The sequence below is a fragment of the Anastrepha obliqua genome, chromosome 1 (genome assembly GCF_027943255.1).
Source record: "Anastrepha obliqua isolate idAnaObli1 chromosome 1, idAnaObli1_1.0, whole genome shotgun sequence".
NCBI classification, from domain to species: domain Eukaryota; kingdom Metazoa; phylum Arthropoda; class Insecta; order Diptera; family Tephritidae; genus Anastrepha; species Anastrepha obliqua.
Genome location: NC_072892.1, coordinates 126,406,528 through 126,420,823, shown reverse-complemented (window position 1 = coordinate 126,420,823; position 14,296 = coordinate 126,406,528).

Sequence of the window (14,296 nt, the reverse complement as noted above, 5' to 3'; positions counted from 1 at the left end):
TGCTTTGAAAGTTTCACTTCTGTTATGTGTACTACGCTACACGCACTTTTTTTTATATTATGTTTTTTAATACAATCGGCTTATATTTCTCGCGCCTACGAATTACACGGTCCATTCGATCAGTCTAATTTTTACCTTTTTCAATAAATCTAAATGAGCCCAATCAGTAAAAATGCGACGCAAATGATGATCATTTGGCTGCAATGCTTGTACGAGCACTATTATAGGTACGTAAGCCAAGGTCTTTACGTAAAATTTTCCCCGTTGCCGCAGGACAAAGGCAAACAAATTGAAAGTGACGACGAATCGACATTTCGGCGTCTTCTTAAACACTTGGCTCAATGAACTTCGGGAACAGATTTATTTATTTCACACTAAATTTCGCCAATTCGAAAGCGTTATTCTATTGTTAATCAACGCCTTGTGGATGACTTGCCAAACCTTACACAACAATTTCAATACAGTTTGCCTTTCCCAGCTGTCAAACCATAGTTATCGATATCGATAGTTCTCATGCAGGTAAAAAAACACCCGTTACATACTCGTACATAATACCTGCATAATTTTTTAAATACCCCCAAAACGGTTGTTGTTTTTATCAAAAAAAATTATAAGCGAATTTTTGCAGTGGACCAAACCAAGGAATTTTTGCTTTCCGTTTCTTTTATCAAAAGACTTAAGCGACGAACCCAATAAATTTAATTACAGTAATAATAGTGAATTTCCAAAAGAAAGAAACAATTATTGATGTAAATTAACAAAAACAACATCCTACTAAAAACCATCGCACAATTGTTATTGCTACTGATTAACACCATCACAACTGAAATCATTGCCGCGAGCCGCAATCCACGCGCCTTCCGTGTAGCAACAACAAAAGTGCACGTAACACGCGCCAATCAGCAAATTCAACACTGGAGTTGTTATTGTAAAAGAAGCTTATGACTACGCTAAAATGTGTGGAAAACAAAATCCAGGCGAAGTACTTTCTACTGCAGTTCGCTTCAGGCGCACCAAAGTAAATGAAATTTCACTTAGTTATGGGGGTAAGTAAAATCTGGCACTACAAAAGGCGGACAGAATTCGCAGCCTACATTGAAATCGACCATTTGGCTAAATTTCCATAGTCTCCAGTGATCTGAACGCCCGTTCAAATATGTGCAGCAGGCAAAATTTGTGGATTTCACTTTGATTTGATTTGTTTTTTTTCTTTCGAATTTTTTTTTTCATTTTTTTTTGGTGGCGCGTTAAGGCTTTAGGTCATAATTTAGGTTTTGCTATTGAAATTTAGCCCGAAACTAGAGCAAATTTTTATTCTGCCTATCATTGCGATGCTAGGCGATTGCTTATAAATTGCAATTATAGTTGTGCATGAAATTGGAGAGCTGGCAGTTATGAGGAGTGGAAAGCAAGCACTCGATGTGGTGAGCTAAATAGCAAAGGCTGTGCGCGAGTGAAGTTCGTTGGAAAAATTTATTCGCTGATTGGCAAAGTGCAACAAAATTGATTTTTATGTGCAGTTATAAACTTACAGAAAACGTCAGGTAATAAAAATTTATAGCAAAAGATAATACGTACTTAGGCATACTGAAGCTTTTTGTTGCGATGAGTCAAAGGAAACAATCAAACTTTATATTAAAGGAGCAACAACTATAATAAAATGGCTATTCATGGCTATTCTTCTGCCTGACTCACAACTAATTTAAGGTGTGTCTGATATTTAAATTTTCGGCTGAATACTTCTATCGATTCACTTCTACTGATTCACTTCTATCGATCAATACATTGCAATGAGTCGTACAATACAGCGAGTAGAAGATGACATTACTCTTCAAACTCTTCAAACGCGAGCTTATTATCCACTTTTCTTGAGTGTAAAGGCATTACATACATTAGCTTTACGTTAGGTGATTTTATTCGAAGTTGTTGAAGGGCCCTTTGTATATTGGGCCCTTATCCGTTTGAATATTTTTTGCGGTTTTGAGAACTGAGAGGCTATCAGTTCATGTAATGATTTTTTTTGCCTTTGATACCGAGATTTATTGCCGGAATTAGTGTCTGCAATTAAGTATCAAAAACGCTTTCGCGAATGGCGTTATGCCACGAAAAAGATTCCGTCTGGTCGCAGTTACGACAGCGATGAAATATAATTTATTAACAGACATACTGCTTCGAGAGGGGCATTAGAGGAGTCGCCAAACAGTCACAATGGGTATGACACAAGGATCCGTGCTAGGTCCTCATTACTTACAATGCCAGCTCAAGATACAAATGGGGACCATTCATCAGTTTGCAGACGAAATATCAGTCGTTGTGACAGCGAAAAGTTTGCGGAAGTTGTAGTTATTGTTCAATAAGTTATAAAAGCGGCTCAGGGACGGATAAGCGCGCGAAGTCTAAGGATATTTACCCATAAAATGGAAACCGAACTCATCAATTGCTATTAAGAAGTTGACACTTGACCCTGTCAATCAGAATTGGAGGCAGAATCGAGCCAAAATCATTCGTGAAGTACTTAGGAATCTTGAGGGATCATCGACTTCAGAGAACCCGTGAAGTGAGTAGGCAGCAGGTAAGGCAGGTTATCGCTGGAGTGGTGAGGTCTATCGTTTGCTCTTAGAGTCTGCTCAGCCCTCAGAATGGTTTCAGAAGATGTGGCGCTCATCATAGCTGCCTTATGATAACTCGACCAGGTAGCGAGATGTGTTCGAGATATGAGATGTGTGATGTCAGAACGATGAAGCGTAATTGAAACCAAATGGATCAGTTTGCACATCAGCGCAGCGAAGACCAGGGGCAGGCACGATAGGACAGTACTGCGGGGAAGTATTATCCAATTTCTAAGTGCTCATGGCTTTGGGCGTGAAGAAACACTGTACTGCTGACAGTATACAAAAGGAGTCGCCGAAAACGCGAAATATGTACTTCTTGTATGAAGGTCTAAAGGTTGAACTGAATTTAGTGGCATTGACGCTGAAGAGTCAAGATGTATGGCACGAGTTACAGCATATGGCTGCCAAATAGATCCATCAACTCCGTTACGGCGAGCAGACAAGGGGTAGACGCAAACGTCAAGAAAGTGTGTAAACCACAAAGCTTATGCAGGTAAACAGACAATAACGTACTTAGCAACTAACTATTCCGTGGCATGAATAGCGATACGGTGGATGGAGGCGAATCTGCATGGTCAAATCGTATCCTGAGGATCTGCCAAAGTTTTACCAGGGCAAAGGACTGTCCCATTAACGGTTGGTCACGTTTTAATGGGATCATCATTTCCAAAACATTATTTCTGTCGTCATTATTATCCATCATCATAGTCTACAGTCGCCCCTCGCATGGGAAACAGACGCTGACCAGGGATCCGTCCAATATGAGTTCATCGCGCCTGGATTTGTGTATAGCTCACCAAGCTATGCTCATCTTTGACACAGATCCCATAGGACATGCTGGATTTTATACCGCTCCCTCCGTTTCTGCCGCTCTTTGTCGGGGTTGCTTATTTGTTCAAAACGTATTCGTAACTAACCTGCTACTGCATGCCGTCTGGCTATCCGCAACCTGTCAGCCCCTACGATAGCTTAGAGCCCAGCTTAGTCGTCCGCTCCCGAAGAAGCGAAGACCTCCGTTTGAGGTTCTCGGGGCATGTAAGGCCTTTCGAGCTGAACCCTTTCCCTCTCCAACCGGGCTTTAGTCGCCTCTTACGATAGGCATGTCTTACCGCGGATGTATGCTTTTACCCGCTGGGGTCAGGGTGACTATCTCTTGTTATTATAATAATTAACAGTGGGTGGTAGCAGGTAGATGCAACTTCTGACATATTGCAGCAGGACGTAACTGATGTTGAGATTAGTGCTCACACCCCTTTTCAAGGAAATACTTGGCGGTAATTCTGGGGGTATCGGAATTTTGCCTATAGGAGGTTTAGTTCAGGTCAAAGACACACACTGACGTGGTGGTACAAAATGTGTGGGTTTGGCGGTCCTTAAAAATGAATTTCGAGTTAAAGAAGGTTAAAGTTTTCTGTACTGCCATTTTTTTTCAGAAATGTATAGTGAAAAATGCAACACAATCAAGTTTTCTGAACATCAAGAAACATATAATCAAAAAAATTTTTGTTCAAACTACTTCCACTGATTCGAGTTGGACGTTTTGCTATTGAATCTCCTACTGTGCACTTTTGGCTATTCTTAAAACAGCTGCACTACATTTAACAAGATTTGCGACAATTCCAGTTAATTGCATTTGTACTCAATTTATAATCCACAAAGAACCAAAAAAAACTCAATAAATTAGCGAAGCTAACAAAAACTGAACTCAAAAGCGTTCAACCGCAATGAAAATCAAATTTGTTGTGAACTGAACAAATAAAGGTTAATTTGTATTGCCTGAACAAGTGCTAAAGCCGGTTTATTGTTTCAGTCTTATAATGAGGCAGCTAAGCGATTGAGTAAGTTTTCGTGCCAATTGGCGTCGGCTTGTCTAACTGACAGTATACGAGTACACACACACACACACTTGGCACGATAATCGGCTAACTGACAGTTTAATGCTGATAAAAATGGGTGTCCATATAAATTAAATAGATACACGTAATTTCAAATGAATGCAATAATTACACCATTGAATTGATTAATTTGATTGACAAGAAAACTAGTTGTTGAAATTGTATTGATTTTTATTTTTTATTTCTTTCGTTGGAGTTTAATAGCGGCAAAACGAAAAATGTTTTGAGAGTGGTAAATTTATGAATAAATAGTAGAAATCGCACTCGTATAACTCCAAATGTGTAATAAGAAGTTGTAATTAACTAAAATGCATAAAACCGTAATGGTTTTTTTTTCGTTTTTTACAATTTTTAACTTGAATGGGTTACACTTAACAGCACGCATAAAAGTTATAGTCGTAACATCTTTTAGTTAAAACGGAACTTTAATTTGGAAACAGGTTTTATATTTGAATCAATGGTAAGCAGTTTTCAGTTTTTAAATGAGGCTGAATAGAGTAGTCCATATGAAATTTAAAAATTAATTGAACAGTAGGGAGCTATTTTATTATATATATTATTATTTCAACAAGTTCACCCTGTGCCCGCTTTGCTTATGTACATACGAGTACACTGCAATCCGATTGTACTCAACTCCAGGGGACATATAAGATCTGCCAATTATAACAGAGTAGATGAAGAAGAGCGGCCGCCATAACCGAATGGTTTGGTGCGTGATTACCATTCGGAATTCACAGAGAGAACGTAGGTTCGAATCTCGGTGAAACAACAAAAATGAAGGCAAAGTTTTATCTGACAGAGGCCGCCCCTCGGCAGGCAATGGCAAACCTCCGAGTGTATTTCTGCCATCAAAAAGCTCCTGTATGTATGTGTGATATGTACTTAAAGGTACAGATAAAAATTCGAAATGACTTTCTGCGTCTATTGTCTTTCCTTTTACATATTCGCGTGAACAAAAAAAAACAAAAAAAAAAACAGTTGTCGTGATTCTATGTTGTATATACTGTTTTATCTACAATTACAACAATTAGGTGACAACCATGATGGAAAGAATAATGAGATGGCGCCTATCGTGGTCCCGTTACTTTGCGCTCAGCGAATTTGACAACTAGTTACGTGATTTTAGCTCCAGTATGGCCAGATTACCATTTTTGTAACTTAATTTAGCATTTTTTTTTTGTTATTTTTATTATTTTTTGTCTCGGAGTTTTAGTTCTTTCTTCATGACATTTTTCTAGCTGATCTAATTAAAATGTCATGTTTATAATTTTGTAAAATATACATTTTTTAATAATTATTTAAATAATTCACTCAGTTTTATTTAGCTTTACTTTTTTTAAACATCTGGTGGCATTGCCCGCGATTGCAGGTGTTGTTGGTGTTCTTCTGCTTTCAGCAGTCAAATCTCTCTCTCGCTACTGCAGTGTTGCCTAGCTTTGGATATAAAAACGCACTAAAATGCCCATTCAATGAAAATAACCCAACCAATTTTTATTGAATCACTTAAAGAACTTTGTATGCGTGACAAATTGTCTTTAAAATGTGCGTTTTTTTAAATAAATGTGTTATGCTTATTTACAATTTAATTTATGAGTTTTTTTTGTTAAGGGAACGACTTTTTTGCTATATTTGAAGTTATGTAACTAGATAGGGTACTCTTTTTGTAAAAATGTCAGTATGTTTTTTGTTAGTATTTTCTGATATTTTGTTGTTTATTTTTACAATGAATATAACTCTTAATGTCCTATGTCTCACTAAGGATTGATGACCGGAAGAAGCGATTACACCTCTATGGTTTTAATTCGCATTCAATAAATTCAAAGGATTTTTAAAATGTGTAAAAAGGTTTTCAATCTTAAGAAGAGTTGAGAGAGGGGCATTTAATATTTTTGCATAACCTTAAATGGAGCCAAAAATAAAATTTGCACTTTGAAATTATCAAATTTTACAAGAGTAAACAAATTTTCATTAGCACTAAAATCTTCTCAGAGTGGCCTTTTTTAAACTTTTTTTGTATAATAATACAGTTTTTTTTTAACCTAAAGTTTCGGTAGCATTAAATTAAAAAAAAAGAAACAAACACGAAACTTCAAAATTTTCGCATTTTCGGTATAAAAAAGCACTAAATTTATTGCGAAGAGCAAATGGTTGGCAATACTGCACAACTCAGCAAACGTGACGTCACGTACGCTCTGATGGGCGCAATCTTCTTTCTATCATTCTTGGGTGACAACAAGTAGAGCGAAGAAACTGTTAACGACGAGAATAGAACTTTAGTAAATACAAAACAAAAACAATTTTGACGATGGTGTTGTCGTTGACAGCGATTGCAGTTGCGGCTGTTCCAGCAAAGAGAGCTCATAAACATGTTCAGTGCATACATCGAATATGTAACAACATACATGATGGAAAGAATAATGAGATGGCGCCTACCGTGGTTCCGTTACTTTGCTCTCAGCGAATTTGACAACGAGTTACCTGATTTTAGCTCTAGTATGGCCAGATTACCATTTTCGTATCTTGATTTAGAATTTTTTTTTTTTGTTATTTATTCTCGGAGTTTTAGTTCTTTCTTATGACATTTTTCTTGCCTGTTCTAATTAAAATGTAATGTTTATAATTTCGTAAAATATACATTTTTTAATAATTATTTAAATAATTCACTCAGTTTTATTTAGCTATACTTTTTTTTAACATCTGGTGGCACTGCCCGCGATTGCAGGTGTTGTTGGTGTTCTTCCGCTTTCGGCAGTCAAATCTCTCTCTCTCTACTGTAGTGTTGCCTAGCTTTGGATACAAAAACGATCTAAAATACCCATTTAAAGAAAATAAAATACCAAATTTTTGTTGAATTACTTAAAGAACTTTGTATGCGTGACAAATTGTCTTTAAAATGTGCGGTTTTTTAAGTAAATGTGTTATGGTTATGTAAAATTTAATTTATGAGGTTTTTGTTTAGAGAAAGCCTTTTGTTAAGAGGACGACTTTTTGGCTATATTTGAGGTTATGTAACAAAATAAGGCACTCTTTTTGTAAAAATGTCGTTATCGTTACTTCATTATTTTCTTGCTTATTTTAACTATGAATACAACTCATGCTGCCCTATATCCCACTAAGGATTGAGGACCGGAAGAAACGATTACACCTCTATGGTTTTAATTTGTATTCAGTAAATTCAAACGCTTTTTAAAGTGTGTAAAAAGGTTTTCAGTGTTAAGAAGAGTGGAGAGAGGGACATTTAAGAGTCTTGCAAAACCTTAAAAGGAGCAAAAAATTAATTTAAAAATATCAAATTTTATAAGAACCAATTAATTTTCATTAGCACTAAAATCTTCTCAGAGTGGCCTTTTTTAACCTTCTTTTGTATAATAATACAGTTTTTTTTATCTTAAAGTTTCGGTAGCTTTAAACTAAAAAAAGAAATAAACATGAAACTTCAAAATTTTTGCATTTTCGGTATAAAAAAGCACTAAATTTATTGCGAAGAGCAAATGGTTGGCAATACTGCACAACTTGGAAAAACGTGACGTCATGTACTCTCTGGTGGGCGCAATCTTCTTTCTATCATTCTTGAACAACATAGAGTCACAAACTCGAACAAAAATGATTCTCTCTCTGGTGCGTTCTCTGGTGCATGTTAATGTGAATGCACAAAGTGAAAACGAAAATTTGTGTGAGCAGGAGCGGCGATAATATTTTCTGCAAGCGAGATGTAAACAATCATACTCAAATTATTGTATTAGTTATTCACAATACATAGTTGTTGAAAAACTGCAGCATTTCAATGCTCTAGTCAACCATCTATTTGATAGCTTAGTTGCAATGCGTAAACTAAATTCTATGGCAACTGGAAACCATGGTTTATGTGGAGGCTTAATAAACCACATAAGAAATGCAAAAGCTGTAGGAATAAATAGTCCGGGAGCCAGGGGTCATTTTGACCTCATCATTTCATGCCGACTGATTTTAATACTGAAGGCAGACGCCATCCAATGGATGACAAATCCAACCGTCAGCTGGTCCAGTAGCGGTGGGTACGCGCTTGAGATGCTGCGAAAAAATTTTTAACAACTCATTTAATACCGGCTGAAATTTTTTTTGTGTATTGTTGACATTTAGTACAATAGAATAAAAAAAAATAGCCAGCTCCGCCGTAGAGGGGGTAAAATACGTCAGCTGAACAGGCGAACTTGTAAAATAAATAAAAAAGTAAAACTACTTTATGCCGATTGAAATTTTTTTAAATAATTTTGGACACATATGAAAATATAATAATGATGGTCAGCTGCGTTTATAGCGGTGGAAAGCATTGAAAATTCCGCGCGCCGCCGAGATGTATGAACTCAACGATACATTCTTGCATTTTTTTATTCTACTAAATGTCAACAATACATGAAAAAAATTTCAGCCGGTATAAAATAAGTTGTTAAAAATTTTTTTCCAACACGTTTCGTACCCTCACAAAATCACACCCACCGCGGGTGCGCCAGCTAACGTTCACTTTTGTTATTCATGAAGGCTAAGTCAGAAGTATAGTCAAGAATTTAACGGTATAAAAACGCTGTCCAAAATCGACCCCTGGCTCCCGGACTAAACCAATCGTTCGAAAAATATTGTCTTCCAAGAAATAAAGGCCGCTGTAGCCAAATGAGTTGGTGCGCGACTACCATTCGGAGTACGTCTGTTCGAATCTCCGTGCATGAAACACTATAATTAAGAAAAAGTTCTTTCTAATAGCTTTCGTCCCTCGGCAGGTAATGGCAAATCTCTGAGAGTATTTCTGCCATGAAAAAGCTCCTCACAAAAGTTATCAGCCGTTCCCCCCATTTGTGGAACAACATCAAGGCGCAAACCACAAATAGGAAGAGGAGCTCGGCCAAATACGCCAAATACCTAACAGAAATAAAGTAACCGGACCACTGGAGATGCTAAAAGGGCATACCTACAATGCATGTCAGCTCTATGATAGTTTGCCTTCAGAAGTCCCAAAGAAACACCTTAAATTCTTAGGTGATGATACATGCGCGAGTAGTCTGGACCGAAGGATATGAACTACCAACTTTCTAGCATATAACAGCCCAGAACTATCACACGGCATACCGGTAAAAGTTCCTCTACGAGAGCTTGCTGATGAATGTGTGGTAAAGTGAATTTGAATTTGTATCTGCAACAGAGGCGGATTCGAAAAATAAATATCAAGAATGGTTCCACATACACTAAAATAATAAAGATTGCCCAACAAATTTGAATTTTCGTAACTTTATTCCCGTTTAAAATCCGATACCTCTAAATTGATCATCCTTTATATACCCACTATGGGTATATAAAGGATGATCAATTTAGAGGTATCGGATTTTAAACGGGAATAAAGTTACGAAAATTCAAATTTGTTGGGCAATCTTTATTATTTTAGTGTATGTGGAACCATTCTTGATATTTATTTTTCAAAGGGCATCCCTTTCAAATGTTGGCCTCAACTGCGCCGTAATTCGGTCATCCGTACACACCAATTTTGAGGGCTTCGGTCGGTCTCTCGGGATTAACTTTAGTAATGTTGGCTTCTAATGCCTCAATCAAAGCAGGTTTATACTCAAAGCGCTTAGACTTTACATACACCCACAAATAAAAGCCCAAAGCTGTGAGATGCGGGTGTGGGGCGAGACGAGAGCTAAATTGCTCACCGAACGCGACGACGGAATAAGTCTATTGTTTCGCGGACTGTATGATAAGTGGCCGCAATGGCCGTCTTGTTGGAACCAGATGTTGTGGGGATCGCGGGCTTCGATTTCTGGCATCCTGCATCAAACAGACGTTTATCATGGCGCGTTAGCGTTCGTTACATTGATACATTGACGGTGTTACATTGGCGCCAGCTTCGTCTTTGAAAAAATGTGAACCAATGATTCCTCCAGCCCATAGGTCGCACCAAACGCTTGTTTTCAATGAACGTAATGGCTTTACTTGAATAGCTTCGCATTGCTCTTCAGCCCAAATGTGGCAGTTTTGCTTATTGACCTAGCCAATAAGCCAAAAATGGGCCTCATCGCTGAACATCGCTAAATTGGCCTGAGCGCGCGATGAACACTTTTCGCAGAGCGTCGGTTTCCGTAATACAGTTTTACGATTTGTAAACGTTGTTGAGGCGTAAGTCTTTTCATGATGAAGGGTCAATGAATACTGAAATACCAGTAGTCACCCGGGATCTGTCGACAAAAAAAACCCTATTGGAAAAATACCTCCAATCTGATAACCCTTGTAAGGTGGGTTTTCTGCGAAATGAGAAAATTTTGATCCTTTGACTACATCTGGTCTGCTCTTGGATGGATGGAATTCGTTGGACAAGTACAGAAACCTGTTGGGTCTCGAAATCATTCTACCCACGTGCGGCTCGGTGGCGCTCGACGCATCTTGTGAAGTGAACAAAGTTAGAGCTCTCGAATTTCCTGGCTGGGTGTTTTTACAGGACATTATCCGCGAGATATCAACGCTGTGGAGCTTGGCATTACTTCAATTCCTTTTTTTTCAGCTGTATGGCGGATGATATAGCATCATTTCCGCATTTGCTTCTAAGTTGCCCTGATTTTGATTGGCTAATATTTAGGCATCTTGGTTTTCATTTCCTTGCTACGCCTGCTTAAAAAGCAGTCCTTAATATTAGCCACCTGATGAACTTCATCAGCAGCATCAAAGTAAACTCAGTCATTGTTCGGGCGTCATTCACAGACTCCCTTTCCATTTGTCTTATTTGTTCTCTACTCCTTATTTCGTCTGAATTGGTATCACCAAGGCCGAATTTGATTTCGTCGTGCCCTCACATCTATTTAACTTAACCTTGCCAACCCCCTTTAAATATCAAAGACACTTTTACCACCAACTTATAACTTTCACGTCGTGTTGGCGATCATTTTACCATAACAGCTGAGCATGAATATACACATACATACAAACAAACAAACATGCGTTGTGTATGAAGATGTTCACATAGGCCAAGCAGAGCTGCACGGAACTCGGCAGGTTAGTTGAGAGTTATCGGATGTAAGGAAACAAAAGGATTCCAAAATTTTTAAACGAAAATGAAACTCTTAATTGAATTTCATTTGATATTTATATTCGGTTATTATTATCAATTATACATTTCCCTAACTTTATATTGCTTGATTTACCCTTGTATGATCCAAGAAGCCTTTTTCTTGGATGACGAAAACCGAGAAAATTGGAGGTGTATATCTTGCGCAGCGAACACAAAAAGAGTGCCGAACTGCTTGATGTGAGCGATAAGAATAAATCATTTATTGAAATTCATGCTAATTATGTACAAGCGAAAGAATACAAGAATGCAAGAATAAGTCTGATTGACAATGTGTGTGTATGCAAATTTACAATGAATAGGTGATTAGTTCTACAGAATGAGTGTTAAAGGTGTAAGTTATTTGAGTAGTTATTGAAGCATAAAGGGTGATCCAACAACCCTTTTTTCAGCTCAAAGGCTTCCATTGCCTCAAGCACTTATGTTGCGTCAGAGTGTAGCGAAAGCGAAAGTTTTATGTATACAGGCATCTCCTTAGTGCTAACAAATCATAAAATTAAATAACGTGCCAAAAACAGATTCTAGTATCAAAGTTTTTTGTGTAGCATGCAACTGTCTAGCGGAATGGTTCCAACTTATTCGCCAAAGGCAATAAAACTTTCACCTTTTCACGCCCGCGCAAACGACTACTTCGGCTCTTGGCTCAGCTGTGATTTGTGTAACAGAAAAACAGCAATAACAGCAGCAACACAGTTTGCAAACTTTCAGCAAAAACACCAGCAATCGTCAGCGATTTTACAGATATTATGCAGCAATTTGTTATCATTTCATCGCCACTGAAAGTCGGCACACTTCCAAAGCTCCGACTGCTTACAATCAAATCGCATTCAATTAAATTTAAGTGACCGGCTAGTACAAAAACAAAAAAAATAATAAAAAAACATAAATATCAAAATCGAAATCTTAAGGCCTGTCGGACGGACGGACGGGCGTTCGGTCAGGCGTGCAATACTGTTTTCGATATAATTGGAAATAATTTATCTGCAAGGCATTTATGGGAGATTTAGACTTGTTGGTGGGAGGTATGAGCGTAAGTAGTCTCGCCGACCCAATCACTACGGTAGATAGACTGCTTACAAATATACTCCTCGTGTAACTACGTAATAATATACATGCACACATACATCTACAGACCTACACATACATGCATACTTGTACATGCACTTATCTGGCACATACAAATTGACATTAGCGGCCTCAAGCCATCGTTTCGGGCGTCTTTATCGTTACTCCCACGAGTCGGCGTCGCCTGCCCAAAAAAGGATTTTCGTTACATATTCTATTTTCAATGCTTTTTTCTTTTCATTTTAGTTTTGTGTTTTTTATTAGTTGCTTTAACTCGCTACTTCATGGCGCACTTGTAAGTGGTCGATTTTTTGCCAAAAGCTACAGCTAATTTGCGGCTGCAAAGTTGCCTTTTTGGCTACTGGCGTCAAATGCAGCAAAGCATTTGCGATGTCAGTAAATTTGTAGTTAGATCATTGCGGTTAGCTTGTTTGATAGAAGGGCGTTTGGGGAGTACATAATTTTTCAGATTTTTGTTATGGGAATTTGCAAAGTTATACTACTTTGTTGCGCTACACGCTCGTGGGGTGTTTGCAGAAATTTTAGCTGATTATGATTTAGTAAAAAGAAAAAAAAAATGTTTTTTTAAATCAAAATATTAAAGGATTTCTTATATAATAAATATGTGGAATAACCTGAAAAGCGAAAGAGAGTTTTAAAACCTCACTCAAAGTTCCGCAGTTTGGGCCTTAATAACGAAACTCTCAATACCCCTGCGTCCATTTTGAACTATTTTATCGTCCTTATTATTCTCTTTCCTGACTTCTATTTGCATTTTTTTTGCGGCCTTGGTAGTCTAACGTAAGTGCACTAGCCTGCCATCCCAGAGTTGTGGGTTCGAATCCCACATAAAGCACAGTCCTTGCACTTTTCCAAACTTTCCAAACTCCCCTACTTTACTAATTTCTATTAAAAAAAAATCATTCCTCAACCCCAACAGCTCCATCCTTCCAACCTTACTCCCGCACAAAAGTCAGCTAAATTTAGCGAAGTCCTCCACCATCTGTGCGATCCTTCTGCCAGGAAAATGTGACCCACAGATGGCGCTTCAAAGCAGTAAGAAGGCGTTGCTCCTAAGCAACGACAGGTGGGCATTCCTACTACTTACGACTGGTAGCGGCAGGCTAATCACTTACCCTGTCAGAAAGCAAATATATTAACGAAACCAGCGCAAGTCTGAGTCTTGTCGAGACCCTATGCTCCCAAGTGAAGTAAACAAGGGAAGAAAGAGAAAAAAAAACAGTTAATTGTGCTATGGAGCTGAAATATGGACATTGAGTTTTTCACTCAATAAGAAAAAAACTTTTGAAAGGAAGTACTCAAAAATTTGGCGCAATCAGAATAGCACAAGACGAATGACGCATACGATGGAACGATGAACTGGACGCACTTATTAATGAAGAAAATGTAGCACGACTTCAAAGCAACCTCCAGAATACTTTCTCGATAATAATTTGCATTTACCTTGACGCCAGTCTAGATGAAAACGATTGGAGAGCGCCCATCTGCGGTTAAAGCGGCCCAAACCATTACCTGCGGCGGGTGCTGACTTCTGGTGGTCAATTGATGACGCAAATTCTCTTACGAATTGCGCAATTTGAAAAATTTTCTTGTCAGAAAACAAAATGTTCGGAAAT